The sequence below is a fragment of the Halichoerus grypus genome, chromosome 7 (assembly GCF_964656455.1).
Source record: "Halichoerus grypus chromosome 7, mHalGry1.hap1.1, whole genome shotgun sequence".
NCBI lineage: Eukaryota > Metazoa > Chordata > Mammalia > Carnivora > Phocidae > Halichoerus > Halichoerus grypus.
Window position 1 is genome coordinate 10,093,736 of NC_135718.1, and position 13,673 is coordinate 10,107,408.

Sequence of the window (13,673 nt, forward strand, 5' to 3'; positions counted from 1 at the left end):
CAGAGCTAAAGTAATATCTGTAGTCTGTGTAAGTGAAATCAGGCAGGGATGGGAGAAAGGAGGTTAAAAAAAAAAAAAAGCGAATGTGTGTCTCTTTCCTGAGTGTTCTCTCTCTATGTAGATTTAACTATACTATATGTAAATTCAACCCTAGGTTTAAGCTTCAGTTGATTTAGATCATAGTACTGTCACATAGAAAAGGGCTACTAGAAAACATGTTTGGAGTTTGGGATTGAAAAGTGCAGAGAGTGGGGCCCCTGGGTGGCTCGGTCGTTAAGCGTCTGCCTTTGGCTCAGGTCATGATCCCAGGGTCCTGGGATCCAGCCCCGCATCGGGGTCCCTGCTCAGCGGGAAGCCTGCTTCTCCCTCTCCCACTCCCCCTGCTTGTGTTCCCTCTCTCGCTCTGTCAAAAAAATAAATAAAAATCTTAAAAAAAAAAAAAAGTGCAGAGAGGAATGGGTCTTATGTCACCAGTAGACTCAAGGGGGCATTTACGATCAGTGAGAGCTCTGTTTGTTTGCATCAGGAACGTCCAAACCCAAAGGAGAAGAGAAAAAGTGGCTAGGCCAGGACAGTGGGGCTTCAAAGCCAAGCCATGCTCCCCCTGCCATCTCACCCATTGAGGAAAGGTGGAAAGTTTCCTTGTTTCCATGACTTTGTGTCTCCAGCCACTTCAGTGCTAAGCCGGGACAGCTGTGAGACTGATCCTTCTGCCCAGGCTGCTGTGAGTCCTTAGCCACCAGTGGTATCTTTAGCAGCATAAAGTGGAGCGTCCTCCTCCATCCCCCAAGAGCGGCGTCCTGCGGTGGATTAAAGATGGCCGCAAATTCTCTGCCGCTCCTCCCATGGAGGGTTGAGGTCCCTTCCCACTCCCTTTGGATTTGGGCTGGCCTTACTTGCTTGGATGGAAGGGATGTGTTGGAACCTCTGGGGCTGGGCTTTCACAGGTCTGCAGTTCCTGCTCGGAACCCAGTGCGACGCCATGAGAAGCTCAAGCCCTGTGGAATGACCGTAGAGAGGGAAACTGAGGCTCTCTGTTGACAGCCTCCTGAGCTCCCAGATGACAGCTTGTGCACATCGCTGGCTGTGTGAGTGAATGAGAGTGGGCATTCCAGCCCAGTGAAGCTTCCAGATGAGTGCACCCCTGGTGACACCACCGGAGAGCAGAAGACCCCCCCAGCTGAGCCCAGCCAACCCACGTGACTGTGGGGCTAGCAACCGGCTGCTGATGCAGTCAAAGATGCCCCAGAGTCACCATAGAAAGGAGGTCCCAGCTCAAAAGCCCCAGGTGGCCTCTCACCTGACTTACCTGATCTCACCTGCTTTAGGCTGAGCTGAGGCTGTCAGCAGCGGATGCTGATGATCACCTCCGGACCATTTGAAGAATCACCTGGCTTGTGCCGTGGGCCTGACTGGATTGCGCCTGGGGAAGTACCAGAAAGATCTGCGGCTCGGACTCTCCCTCCCCCACAACCTAACAGGGAGCATTTCCTCTGAGCGGAACTTCCACACACAGGCCCCTAGGAGGGGATCCATAAACTAGGTTTATTAACCAGCTGAAAGCCGAGGAGCTCAGGACCCTGGGCTTTGACGCTAGGATTCAAACATCACCACATTTGTTTATTTTTTTTATGTTTCTGAGCGAATGTATATTTCTTCATGTTTAGAGATTGGCAGCCCTGGAAAATGAAGTTTATTTATCTACCAGATACACATCACATAAACAGCTGCAAACGGCTTCCCCACATCCCCCGCGGCTGTGGCTCTCAGCTCTGACCTGTGGGACCCCACGCTCTGCAGCTGAAAGGTGGTTGCATTTTCTGGTGTGCTCTGCCCTTGGCCTGGCCTTGGGGTGGTGCCTGTGGGAGGTGGAGAGCCTGCATTCTGGGACCCAGGTAGGGGGGAGACCAAGTCTTGGCTGCAAGTGGGGGCGGCTTCCAGAATCTTACTTGGTTGCCTCAAATCACTTCCTGGTCTACGCTTACTTGTTCATTCAACAAACCGATACCCGTCTTTCCCGGGCCCTGTGCAAGCCCGTGGTGATGCAGAGATGATCAGCAACCACCCCCCCACCCCGGGGGGACCTTTACCCTGAAGGTGAGAGCCTCGAGAAGCAGTGTCTTGGGGGAAATGGTGACTTCCCTCTGGGGCGTCTTTCAGTCCCAACTGAGCCCACCCGCCTCTTTTATTTCCCCAGCAGCGACAGCTGTCCCTTGTCCTCCCAGTCCTGTGTCCATCTGTGCCGGGGGGAAGTGAGCTTAAGGACGTTTCCGGAAATGAGGAGAGGTCAGGATGCTGAAGTGTTTGGAAGTCATTCTAGAGGACGCCCGCTGAGGCCCTTACTCTCCACTAAACTCTGCTTGTGGGACTGCTCTGGCTTTGCACGTGTTCCGATTTATTAAATGTGGAGGCACTCAACTTCGGGGTGAGATCCCCGGGCTGCTGATGGGATCCATCAGACCTTTCCTCTGTTGCATTTCGAGGGCAGGCAGGCAGAAGAAATGCACGAGGGTGGTAATCAGCCAATACCCAGCATCTTGTATGTAACGCAGATCCCCAAAGAATTATGGCTCCTGGAAGGCTCACTTGGCAAGAGTGTTTGGATGTTATTGTTTTTCTTTCTAGGAAGAGCAGTTCACGTTTACAAGACGGATGATTATCGGGCCAGGAGCAGCAGAGGGTGCAATTTCTTGCCTGAAAATTACTCGTCTTCTGAACCTTTCAGCCACTGAGTCAGCACCTTGCTTTGTCTTCGCTTCTCCCTGGCGGGGCTGGGTTTTTCCTATCTGCATTTCCTAATAGGAAGCCTCTCTTTTCCGGCCAGCCGAGTGGCAGGATTTCCAGGGTGGTATGGCCTCTCCTTTCTCCCTCTTTAATCAGCTCAACCTGCCAATGGGCACAGCACCTGAGGGGTGGCCTTCCAGAACAGGTGGGACTTGAAGAATGGCCAAGATGTGGATTTGGACAGCGCAGGAGAAGGGAGGGGGCGTCGCAGGCAAGGGGGCAGCCTGAGTAAAGGGCCGTAGGGAAAGCTGAACCCATGCTGGGACAGGGACAGTCAGGAAGGCAGGACGGAAGGAGGTGCCATTTCTCAGGCTCTTGCCACACCTGCACCACCAGGCCAATCCGTGCCCACCAGGACCCAGAGTACATGACCGTAGAGTTGCCCAGTGCCCACTGCGCCTGTTGGTTAAGCACCAGCCAGAGGTTCGGACCCGTGCTAGGTGCTTTTCTGCCATTACCTTGTGTTTTGGGTTGAATTATGTCCTGTGGAAGTCCTAACCCCATTATCTATGAACGTGACCTTGTTTGGAAATAGGATCTTTGCCGATGGAATCAAGTTAAGATGAAGTCCTTAGGCTGGTCCTTCGGTGGGACTGGTGTTCTCAGAAGGAGAGGGAAATTTGGACCCAGACATGCAGGGAGAAGGCTGACTTGAGACAGAGGCAGAACCGCAAGCCCAGGACTCCTGTGAGCCACCACCAGGAGCCAGGAGAAGAGAGGGAGGATTCTCCTCTAAGGTTTCAGAGGGGGCATGGCCTGGCTGACACCTTGGTTTGGGGCTTCTAGACACCAGAACTGTGAGACAAGTCACCTGGTTTGTGGCATTTGGTTATAGCAGCCCTAGGAGACCAGTACGCCTGGTTTCACGTCATCACCCCACCTGTGGTTGGCAAATAATGGCCCCCGCCCCACAATGTCCATTCTCTAATCCCCAGAATCTGGTGAAAGGACTTGCGGATGACATTAGAGCTACTGAGGTTAAAATAGGGCAAATGCCTGGGTGGACCCAACCTGGTCACGCAACCCCCGAAAGCAGACAGTGCCCTCCAGCTGGAGCAGAAGAGACACAGCAGAGGGTGAAGTCACAGAGACTCAGGGGGCGACAGGGGCTGGACATGTGGTTGCAGGCCCTGAACATGGAGGCTGGGCACTGAGAGAGGCTCCCGACTGCTGGTCAGGCCAGGAAATAGGACCTGAGCTCTGCAGCCACAAGGAACTGCCTTCTGCCAACAACCCGAACGCGCCCGGAGCAGGTTCTTCCCTTAGAGTCTCCAGAAAGAAACACAGCTCCGCCGATGCCTCGATTTCGACTGAGCTCTCCCCAGACCTCTGACCTTACAGAACTGTGACCTGAGAAATGTGTGTTGTTTCAAGCCACTAAGTTTATGGTCACATGTTCTGGCAGCCCTAGGACACCCATGTACCATCTATAAAACAGATGGAGCATAGAGAGGTTAGTCACCTTGCCCAAGTTCAGATGGAGGCTCAGTGGAGAAGCAGGCACGGGGACCCAGCTCTGACTGAAACCAATGTCCACAACTTACCTGTTGGAAGCTGAAGAAATTTGTGGCAAAGGTGGATGACAGGTAAAGTGAGTCCAGAGACAGAGACATGACAGGGGCTGGTGGGAGGCAGGGGTGGGTAAGCAGGGACACTCGTGATCCCCAGGCTGGTAGAGGGGTGGGACCCACCGCAGATGGCTGACAGGGACGGGGTCAGGAGAAGTTGCTGGGAACCCTGCAGGCTGGAGCAGAGGGCCGGCCCTGACCACCAGAACCAGGTAGAGTGGCAGGGGCTGGTGCTGGAAGGCAGCCAGAAAAATGTGCCAAGTGTGTGAGGGTGCATTTGTAGCAGAAAGGTTGTCTGCCTCCATCCTGGACCAAAGTTCCATTTCCCCTGTAAACTAACTCCCCATAGGATAGCTGAGACCAGGTGAGAACCCACAGTGGTGGGAGGCTGTCATCCCAGGCTTTGTGGCCTAGTCCTCCTGGATCCACACTAACCCTGAGCAGGAAGGCAGGACCCAGGATGGCCAGTGAAGCACCATTCCTTGGTGACATGGTCACTGGGTTCTGAAAAATGGATGGTAGCCAGGATTTCTTGAGACGGCAGCCACCAGAGGCTGGTGGCTGAGGACCTGCCAGTAATAGCCCCTCTCTCTGGCTCATGGTGAAACTGGTGCCTTAAATGTTTGGGGTCTCATGGAGATTGTCCACTGTGGCAAGACTCTGCCCCAGGGAACTGACCACAGCCACACATTTCGTATACACACTTGATTACCAAACACCACAGCATCCTCATACCACAGTCAACACCCTGGATACTACTTCACTCAAGAGGAAACATGGCGGGCTGCCTGGCTGGCTCAGTCGGGAGAGCGTGCGACTCTTGATTTCAGGGTTGTGAGTTTGAGCCCCACGTTGGGTGTAGAGATTACTTAAAACCTTAAAAAAGATCTCTTTAATTTAAAAAAATAAAAGAGGAAACAGGGCTTTCTAAAAGATTATTATCATTAACACCAAATATACAAATAGCTCTCTCAATATATAAATTAATCACTTCAAAATAGGCACAAGTCTACCATACAATGGCCCCAGAAACCAAGCCCAGGGAAAGCATTATGTTTCTGATCAGACCTGACCCCCTTATATCTAATGGGGACTTTTCCAGTGTGAGCCCAGGATGGAAGCAAAAGGCAGGTAATTCCCAGTGGTCTCTGGGAAGAATGCCCACCTCTCTTGGACTTGTCCCAACCAGTCAACCTGTGCGAGTGGCTTCTACCCAGTATCAGGTTGCCATAGAAAATATAGAACACAAAGTTCAATCTGAATTTCAGAAAAACAGTCATTTTTAATGTTAAGTATGTCTCATGGAATATTTGTTCATACAATATTGGGGAATGCTTCTACTAAAAAAAAAGGTGCCTGTGTTTATCTGAAATTCTACTTTAACTGGGTGTCTTGCATTTTTATTAGATAAATTTGGTACCCCAAACCAGCGGTGTTCTGAAGTGGTATCTTGTCTTATTTGGAGGGGACAAGGCGACCATATGTCTTTTGAAGCACACGGAGGGCTTTTTACAAAGAAAAAGAGGATGGGACAAAATAATGCTTCAGTTGGATAAATGCAGAATCTGCCCATTGTCATGATGATCTAACTCTGGAACGAATCTGCGTGATATCGAGAAGACCTTTAGAAGAAAGTGAGCAAACGCTCTGCCCTCAACAGCTCCAGCTTCTGCTGGAATCAAGACTCTTAGAGGTGAATCTGCAATATGGTTACATCCAATATTCCCAACCTACAAATAAGGACACAGAGAGTCAGAAAGGCCGAGTAACTTGCCCAGAGTCACACAACAGAGATAAACAGGGGGAAGTAAGGCCAGGGTTAGGACAGGGCTACAAAGAGGGAGGTCTGAATGCCTCTAGTCGGGAAATAGTAAAATTAGGTAACACACACTGATCGTTTGCAGTGAACCCAGCAACTTACGTGAAGCTTTCCATTCAATCCACAAAAACTCTGGTAAGCACGTTAAGCAAGTATTACTCCAATTTAGAGAGGAAGATGTGGTGAGAAGGGGCAGACATGAGGCCCTTTGCAGGCAGAACTGGCCTACAGATCCCATGTTCTTAGCCCCTTCCAGACAGCTGAGGATATGACCCGCAGACCCACAGGCCCACCCAACAAAGGAGCTAATGTCTAAAAATCGAGACAATTAGGGGCGCCTGGTTGGCTGAGTCGGTTAAGCGTCAGCCTTCGGCTCAGGTCATGATCCGAGGGTCCTGGGATCGAGTCCTGCATTGGGCTCCCTGCTCAGCGGGGAGTCTGCTTCTCCCTCTCCCTCTGCAACCCCCACTGCTTGTGCTTTCTCTCTGTGTTCCTGTCAAATAAATAAATAAATAAGATCTTTAAAAAAATAAAAATTGCAACGATTACCATAATCTGGATGGGATAGCCAACTTCTCTGGAAGGATCAGAAGAATGGGCCCCATTGGCCTACATTCCCAGGCCTCCGCAGCTGCGCCACCCGGGCCCCTCCCCCACCGGGCCCACACCACCTGCTCACCGATAGGGGCAGCAGAAGTGAGGCTCCGAAGTCAGGCTCCCTCCCTCATGACCCTACGACCTTGGGCAAGCTCTCAGTGTTTCCACTGCCCAATTTGTAAAGTTGGGGTCATAGTGGTATCCACCTCACAGGGTCCTTGTAATCAATATGTGATAATTCATTAAAGGCCATGGTCACAGTTGTTCCGAACATAATAAGAACGCAATAACTCTCAGCCACCACGCACCCTCTCTGTGCCAAGAGGGCAGTTGCCATGCTCCCTGCAAACGGGGAGCCACTAAGGCTCTGAGCGACCTGATGGAGGAGCAGGGCAGTGGTCCCCACCTCTGGGCAGAGTGGCTGGCGAGGAAGAGAGATGAGAGACAGAAGCCGCCCGAGGATCCTGAATGACCGTCCACAGAGAGCCAGGGCAGCTTCAGTGATACTAGGGAAAAAGCCAAAAAGGATGGGGGTGCATGGCTTTCAAAAGACAGCCCAGATCTCGGCATGGACTGGCCTTGGTGGGAGGGGAGCTGGCAATGCTCAGCCTGGAGGGCGGCGGCGCTGGTGGAGACTGGGGCCGGAAGCTCAAACGGGGACAGAAGTTGAAGCCGGGAAACGTAGCTCTCTGGCTTGAGGATCCAGGTGGAGAGATGCCGCCCCAAGCTGCGGACAGAGAGGCAGCCGGAGATAGCTTCAGGCCAGGCCAGGGCCGGGTGGTGGAGACAGTTGCCACCCCACGTCGCTGCAGGATCCCCTCCCGGCGGTGCTTCAGCAAGCACCCGGATTCCTGCCGCAGACACGCAGACATTGATCGCTCAACACCTGCACAGCCCGAACGAGTTCGGGGTGAGGTCTGGTGCAGACGGATCGCCCCTCCTCCGCGCCGGGCCTCCCGGCCGCATCACTCGTCCAGCCCCGCAGCCCCTTCCCGAGGGCGCCGAGCGCCCCCGCATCCACCGTGCGCCTCTCCGGACGCCCGCGGCCACACGGGGGCGCTGGCGCCCGCCGCGCGCGTACCTGCGCAGAGCCGCGAGAACAAAGGGAGCCCTGGGGACCTTGGCCTCCTTCACCCGGAGCCACCTGCTCCCCCGGCATCTGGCCCCCGCGAAGGAGTTAATTTTTGCTCAACGCTGCTCTTAGAAATCTGTTAAAGAAATCGCTCCTCCCTTGATGGCCTTTCTCCCCAGCTTGGGGACAAAATATAAGAGCTCTGGGACTCTAAAAGGGTTACTGGGTTTGTGGTTTTACGATGCGTCCTGCTCTGTATTCTCCGTCTCCTTCCCGGAGTTTACCAGGATCCTGGCAGCATCATTTTTCTCCCCTTTGGTTTATTAAAGTGAACTTCTTTTCACGTTTGGACGAAGTAGACACACACTCTGGGGAAATGGTGTAACAAACTAAACACAGAAATCAAGGGGAAGGAGGGAGGAAGGCACTGTGGAAATCGGGTCATTGCAAGGAAGGTTAACTTGCACCATACAGCTGGGTTGGCCTTGCCCTAACATGGCTTCTATTCCCTAACTTCGAAATATACCTCATCGACTAAGGTGCAAACTCCTGTGCTAATAATGTACCCGGATGCCTTAACTGGGAAACCCCAAAAGAGGCTAAGTTACAATCACCGTCAATCAAGTATCTATTGAGGGCCTGTGAGCACAAAGGGCCTGTAATAAACTGCCAGAGGCTGGCCAGGCAGCCAGCCGGGCCCTGCAACTGCAAGATGGGGGAGGCAGGCTAAGCTTTCTGGGTGTTCTAATTTAGTGGTCCCCGATTAACCCCTCTCCCCCCAAACTGATGCCCATGGTCACATTCAGCTGGGTGTTTTCCAAGGGCATCTCCACCTTGGTTCAGCCAGCCTTTCTCCCTCTCGGTTCATGGCTCTGAGCGCACAGCTGTGAGTTCTTGAGGACTTGGGGGAGCAGGAGGCCTCCCAGAGAGAACCAGAACCCACAGAAAACCCCACTGAGACCGGGGTCTGCTTCGAGTAGGCCCCAGAATCAGGAGATGATGCTATAGACACCGTATCACTTACGTTCAGTCAACAGTAATATTGCAGTTGTCCAACGAAGACCTTTCCTGGGAATCTCCAGCACTCTTCCAGTGCCGAGGAGTGGAGTTCCCACCCCTAAACTCCTCTGGTAGCATGACACGAGCGAGAATACACGGGAGTTGGGGTTGGGGGAGGCAGAAGCAGTTCCTGGGGACTCCCCTGGCTAAGGAGACCTCGGAGGAAAAGAGGAAGACAGGTCACTGTCCAGTGACCATTTGTCATTCCGGCACCCCCCAATTTGGTAGCCAGAGCTGCGGGTGGCTATTGAGCTCGTGAAATGTGGTTGGCGCTCCTGAAGGGCTGACGTGTAAGTTTTATTTAGTTTTAGTTAATTTAACTTGAAATAATCACACTGGCTAGTGGCTACCATATCAGATGGTGCCAGGACAGCTGTAGGCAGTGATGGTGGGCAGGGGGCGGGGATGGAGCAAAAGCTGACAATAGGACATTGTTGTTAATCTCTTCCTAATTGCACCCCCCCACTCCCCCCCCCAAAAGCCCCTGCATATTTTCTCTCTAGTCTGCTGGGAGCCATTGTTGTGGCAGAGGTGGTGACTGAGTGCGGGCCAAGGGTGTCAGGAAGGCATGGAGTCTTGTAGTCAAGCAATGACATACCATAAATTGTCCTTAAGCAGCAATGGGCCAGGGATTAGAGGACTTTCCCGGTAGATACCGTTACCAGTAGACAGGGGTCAACAGCAGGGTTCCTAGACTGTGGTTTCAAAATACTTTAAAGAGGATGTCGTCTTCCTCTAAACCTGGTCGCTCTTTGGTGATGGCTCAATGGCAACTTCTAGTGTCTCTGGAGGTAGCGAATGTTCAGCGATGGTAGGGGTTGGAGCTCTTAGAAACATTTATTTTTTAAGGGGAGACATTATGCAAAAGAGGGTGAGGCCAAGGTGGGGGTCATGTTCAATGACTTTCCCAGAATCATATGGTTCTTGGCAATGTTGGGATAAAAACCCAGGTCTGGGATGCCCTGGCCTGGCGCTGTTTCTACTGCACAACGTGGCTGGTCAGGTACCTTTTGACTTTGGGCAGTGTAGACATTACATCTGGCTGGTTTGGCCAACCAGCAAACTGACCGATCAATTTTCCTTCACAAATGGGCAGGTGCCTGGTAGGAACTTGCAGCCCGGCCGGGGGGGGGGGGCGGTGGAGGGGATAGTGTTGAGGCCAGAGTAAAATTTCCCCAATTATTCCCCCTCCTACTACTTTTATAGCAATTTTTGCTTTTCTTGAACCAGAATGGGGTCGAATTGCCTGTTCATTGCCTTTTGAGTGACAGACTTGGTTACCCAGTTTTAAATAGCAAACGTGTAGCAGATTTTTAAGCCTTAATTTCTCAAACACAATTCTTCAGAATTGTCCATTTCTATTTGTTTTCATTATATCGCTGATAAGAGTCATTTTATGAACCACAGACATTGGCCCTTACCTCTTCCCCTATTTTGAAGACTGCAAATTCAACTGATGAACTGTAGGTGCGTGAAAGAGGTCTAACAATCTTATGTACCTGAACTTGAAGGTTCTTGGAAACATTGACAGCAACAATGACCCTCACCAAATTCTTGGAGCACTTGAAGAAGTAGGATGAACCCACGGTGAGTAGATTAACTGTTTCTCTTGAAATATTAACATTTGGGGAGGCAATGAATTCTACTCAACATGTTTCAACTCTGCACTGAGTTGAACCACCTAGAAGGATCCATCAGGTGGCATGGATAGGTGAAAATGGTTGACTTGCTCTGGTGGCCACCGGAATGAATCCCAGCCCCATTAGGAGACCAGACTTTTGGCTTCCCTGCCCTTAACCCGTGGTGTGACCTTGAGCCCACCACTTCCCCTCTCTGTGCTCCACTCCCCTCCCCTGTCAAATGAGGGGTGTCAGCATGATGGTTTAACACACACTTCCTCACCTTTGGGTCTGGTCTCCTTAGGAAGACTTATGCAGGTCACTTAAGCCACTTGGAAATCCGATAAACCGCGAGAGCAGAACACAGTGGCAATTTTAATTCAGGTGCTTCTCATGTTTGTAAAAAAATTATTTCTTCGGGGCTGAATTGTTCACCAGTGCTAAAATAGCTTCTAAAATAACAACAATACCAATAAGCATTGCGTTGCCTTCCATCTGGAGAATCATTTGTATGACTCAGCACAGGTGGCATTCCATCTCAGGTGGGCTCTGGGTAGGCATCACCAGGTCCTTCAGCTGGGGCAGAGGGTGGGCACGGGGAATTCAGAAGTCCTGGCTCCAGACTCTGTTAAAACCAGGTCCATAATAATATCCGGGTGGGGCCAGTTGGTTCTAGGCTCTTCACTGAAACACTTGAATCCTTCCAATAGACCCAGGGGGTAGGAATATTAAGAGTGGCTAATAATAATCATAGGAGACAACATTGCATTTCCAGAACCATGAGGAGTATCTGGATAAAAACGGGTTTTGTCACATTTTCATTCACTTAATCTTCTTAGTGACCCTATTAAATAACTACAAGATAGGTACCACGATTGTGCTCATTTATCTGAGAAAATGGAAAACCCAGAGAATTTAAGTAACCTGCCTGAGGCCACACAGCCATTGAGTGAAGAGAGCCGCACCTTGCCTGTTGGAACCAAAGCCCCTTCGCCTCAAAGCGAGGCAGGAATTCTGGAAGGACTTTGTCCCCAGGGACGTCTTGGCTTTGAGATTCCATTCTAAGTTTAGCATCGTCGCAGATGTTCAATGTGTGGTGCTGGGATTTATGATGTCGCTTCAGTTAAATGCCGTAAGCTCCCTGAAGGTGGGACGGAACTGTCAGAGGATCAGGCCCCTCCCCTCATCCCAGGAGTTAACCAGGCTAACCACAGTCCTTGGACTCTTCTATATTTCGCCTTTCAAATGCTTCTTTTATGCTCCAGACATTATTGAGATGTAGCCTAAAGAATGAGATTCATAGTTTTGTAGGGAGCTCAGAACGACATTAGAAGGGCTCATTAGCACTTAACGTCAGCAGCCTGTATTCATCTAACTTTTCTATAGGGTGAAGGAACAGCCATCCATTAAAAAACAAATTATTAAAAAAAAAATTCTGAATCTTTAGAGGAGAAAGGCCCGTGGCTGCGAGGGCTCCCACCCCACCCTCCCCTCCCCTCCCATCACCGCTGGGCCAGCGACACAATTTGTTTCTTGAAAGTCATAGGGCAAGGGAGTTCTGGTGTCCTCATTTTTCTTCCTTCCATTGATGTATCATTACTAGAGGGAAAGAAAGAAGGGTGTCTCGAGGGCTTTTGAAAAAAAAAAAAAGGTGGCTACTCAAGACATTTTTGTAAAGGGGGGAAAATTGTGAAGAAAAGGGCCCCCAGTGGGGGGTGGAGGGGCGGTGAATGTGGCCTTGTCTGGAGGCTCTTTCAGCAGAAACCTGGTGCTGGCCCTGGTAGTTCAGTGCAAACTGTCACCTTTAGTTCTTGCTGGCTTTTCTGCCCTCGGCCCTGAACCTCAACAGATTGGGGCTTATTTACCTATTCACACTCGGCCGGGGAAGCTCATTAATAGGCTTATTAGCAACACCATTCACGGGAGGCCATTGACAAAAGGGGTTCCAGCCACTTGAAGAGGGAAGAGAAAAAAAACTGTCCAGAGATTATTTTCTCATTCAGAAGCCTCACTGGTGTGAAAGCTTTCCTAGACCCTCTGAGGTCACTTGAAGCCTAAATATGATGACAGAATCGGTTTTTGTAAAAAAAAAAAAAAAAAAAAAATTCCAAACATGCTTTTGCTTCTCTCAAAACTGAAGAAGGTTGCTGCTGTGGGCCTGTGGACTTCGCTCCCTTAAAAAAGGAACCCTCTTAGGGGAATAAGGGTCTTGTGATGGATGGGTGTCTTTTCATCCCTGTAAGGAATAAATTCTGCGAACTGCATCTGGTCATGAAAGTAGGTGTTCTGATTTGTCATTTTCAGCGGAAGCCTGCCTTTTTATTCAGTGTACATCAAGCTATTGATGAATGGGGTTAGGGACGATGGCTTCCTGCACCAGTAATTTATGTGAGAATGTGTTAACAGCATTTTCAATGGCTGATGGATATGTTGCAGGACGGGAAGGGGATCTGTCCTGAGGCACTTGAGTTTCCCATTGGTGGGGAATATAAAGATGTTAAATGCCAGGGCCCGAGGAGGCAGACATGCAGCCACCTCTCTTTTTGTGATCACAGGTCTGAGGACTTGAACAAGGTATTGGTGTGTTCAGAACCATCCAGGTGTGAGTGGACGGCTGAGGTGTCAGTTCATGAAAAGGCCTTAGGACTGATCCAGGTTAAGACTTGACCAAAGGGGCACCTGGGTGGCTCAGTCGTTAAGCGTCTGCCTCCGGCTCAGGTTATGGTCCCAGGGTCCTGGGGTCGAGCCCCGCATCAGGCTCCCTGCTCCGCGGGAAACCTGCTTCTCCCTCTCCCACTCCCCCTGCTTGTGTTCCCGCTCTCGCTGTCTCTGTCTGTCAAATAAACAAATAAAAAAAACTTGAAAAAAAAAAAGACTTGACTAAAAACATACCCAAGCATGTGGAGCGATCATTTGGCTTGAGAATCTATTCTTTTTGCGGTCAAATTTCCAAAATAGAATTTCACACCCATTTGCCTGAAGCATGCCAATGGATTTGATACTCCCAGCATGTAAGTCATTTACATAAAAGTTTTCTGTGATGTATTGTGAAGAAAAATGATTTTCTCATGATGTGTGGCACCTTCAAAAAAATTTTTTTTTGTAAATGTTATTGAAGTGTGCTATGTCGGTGACCCAGGAGCGACTGCATTTCT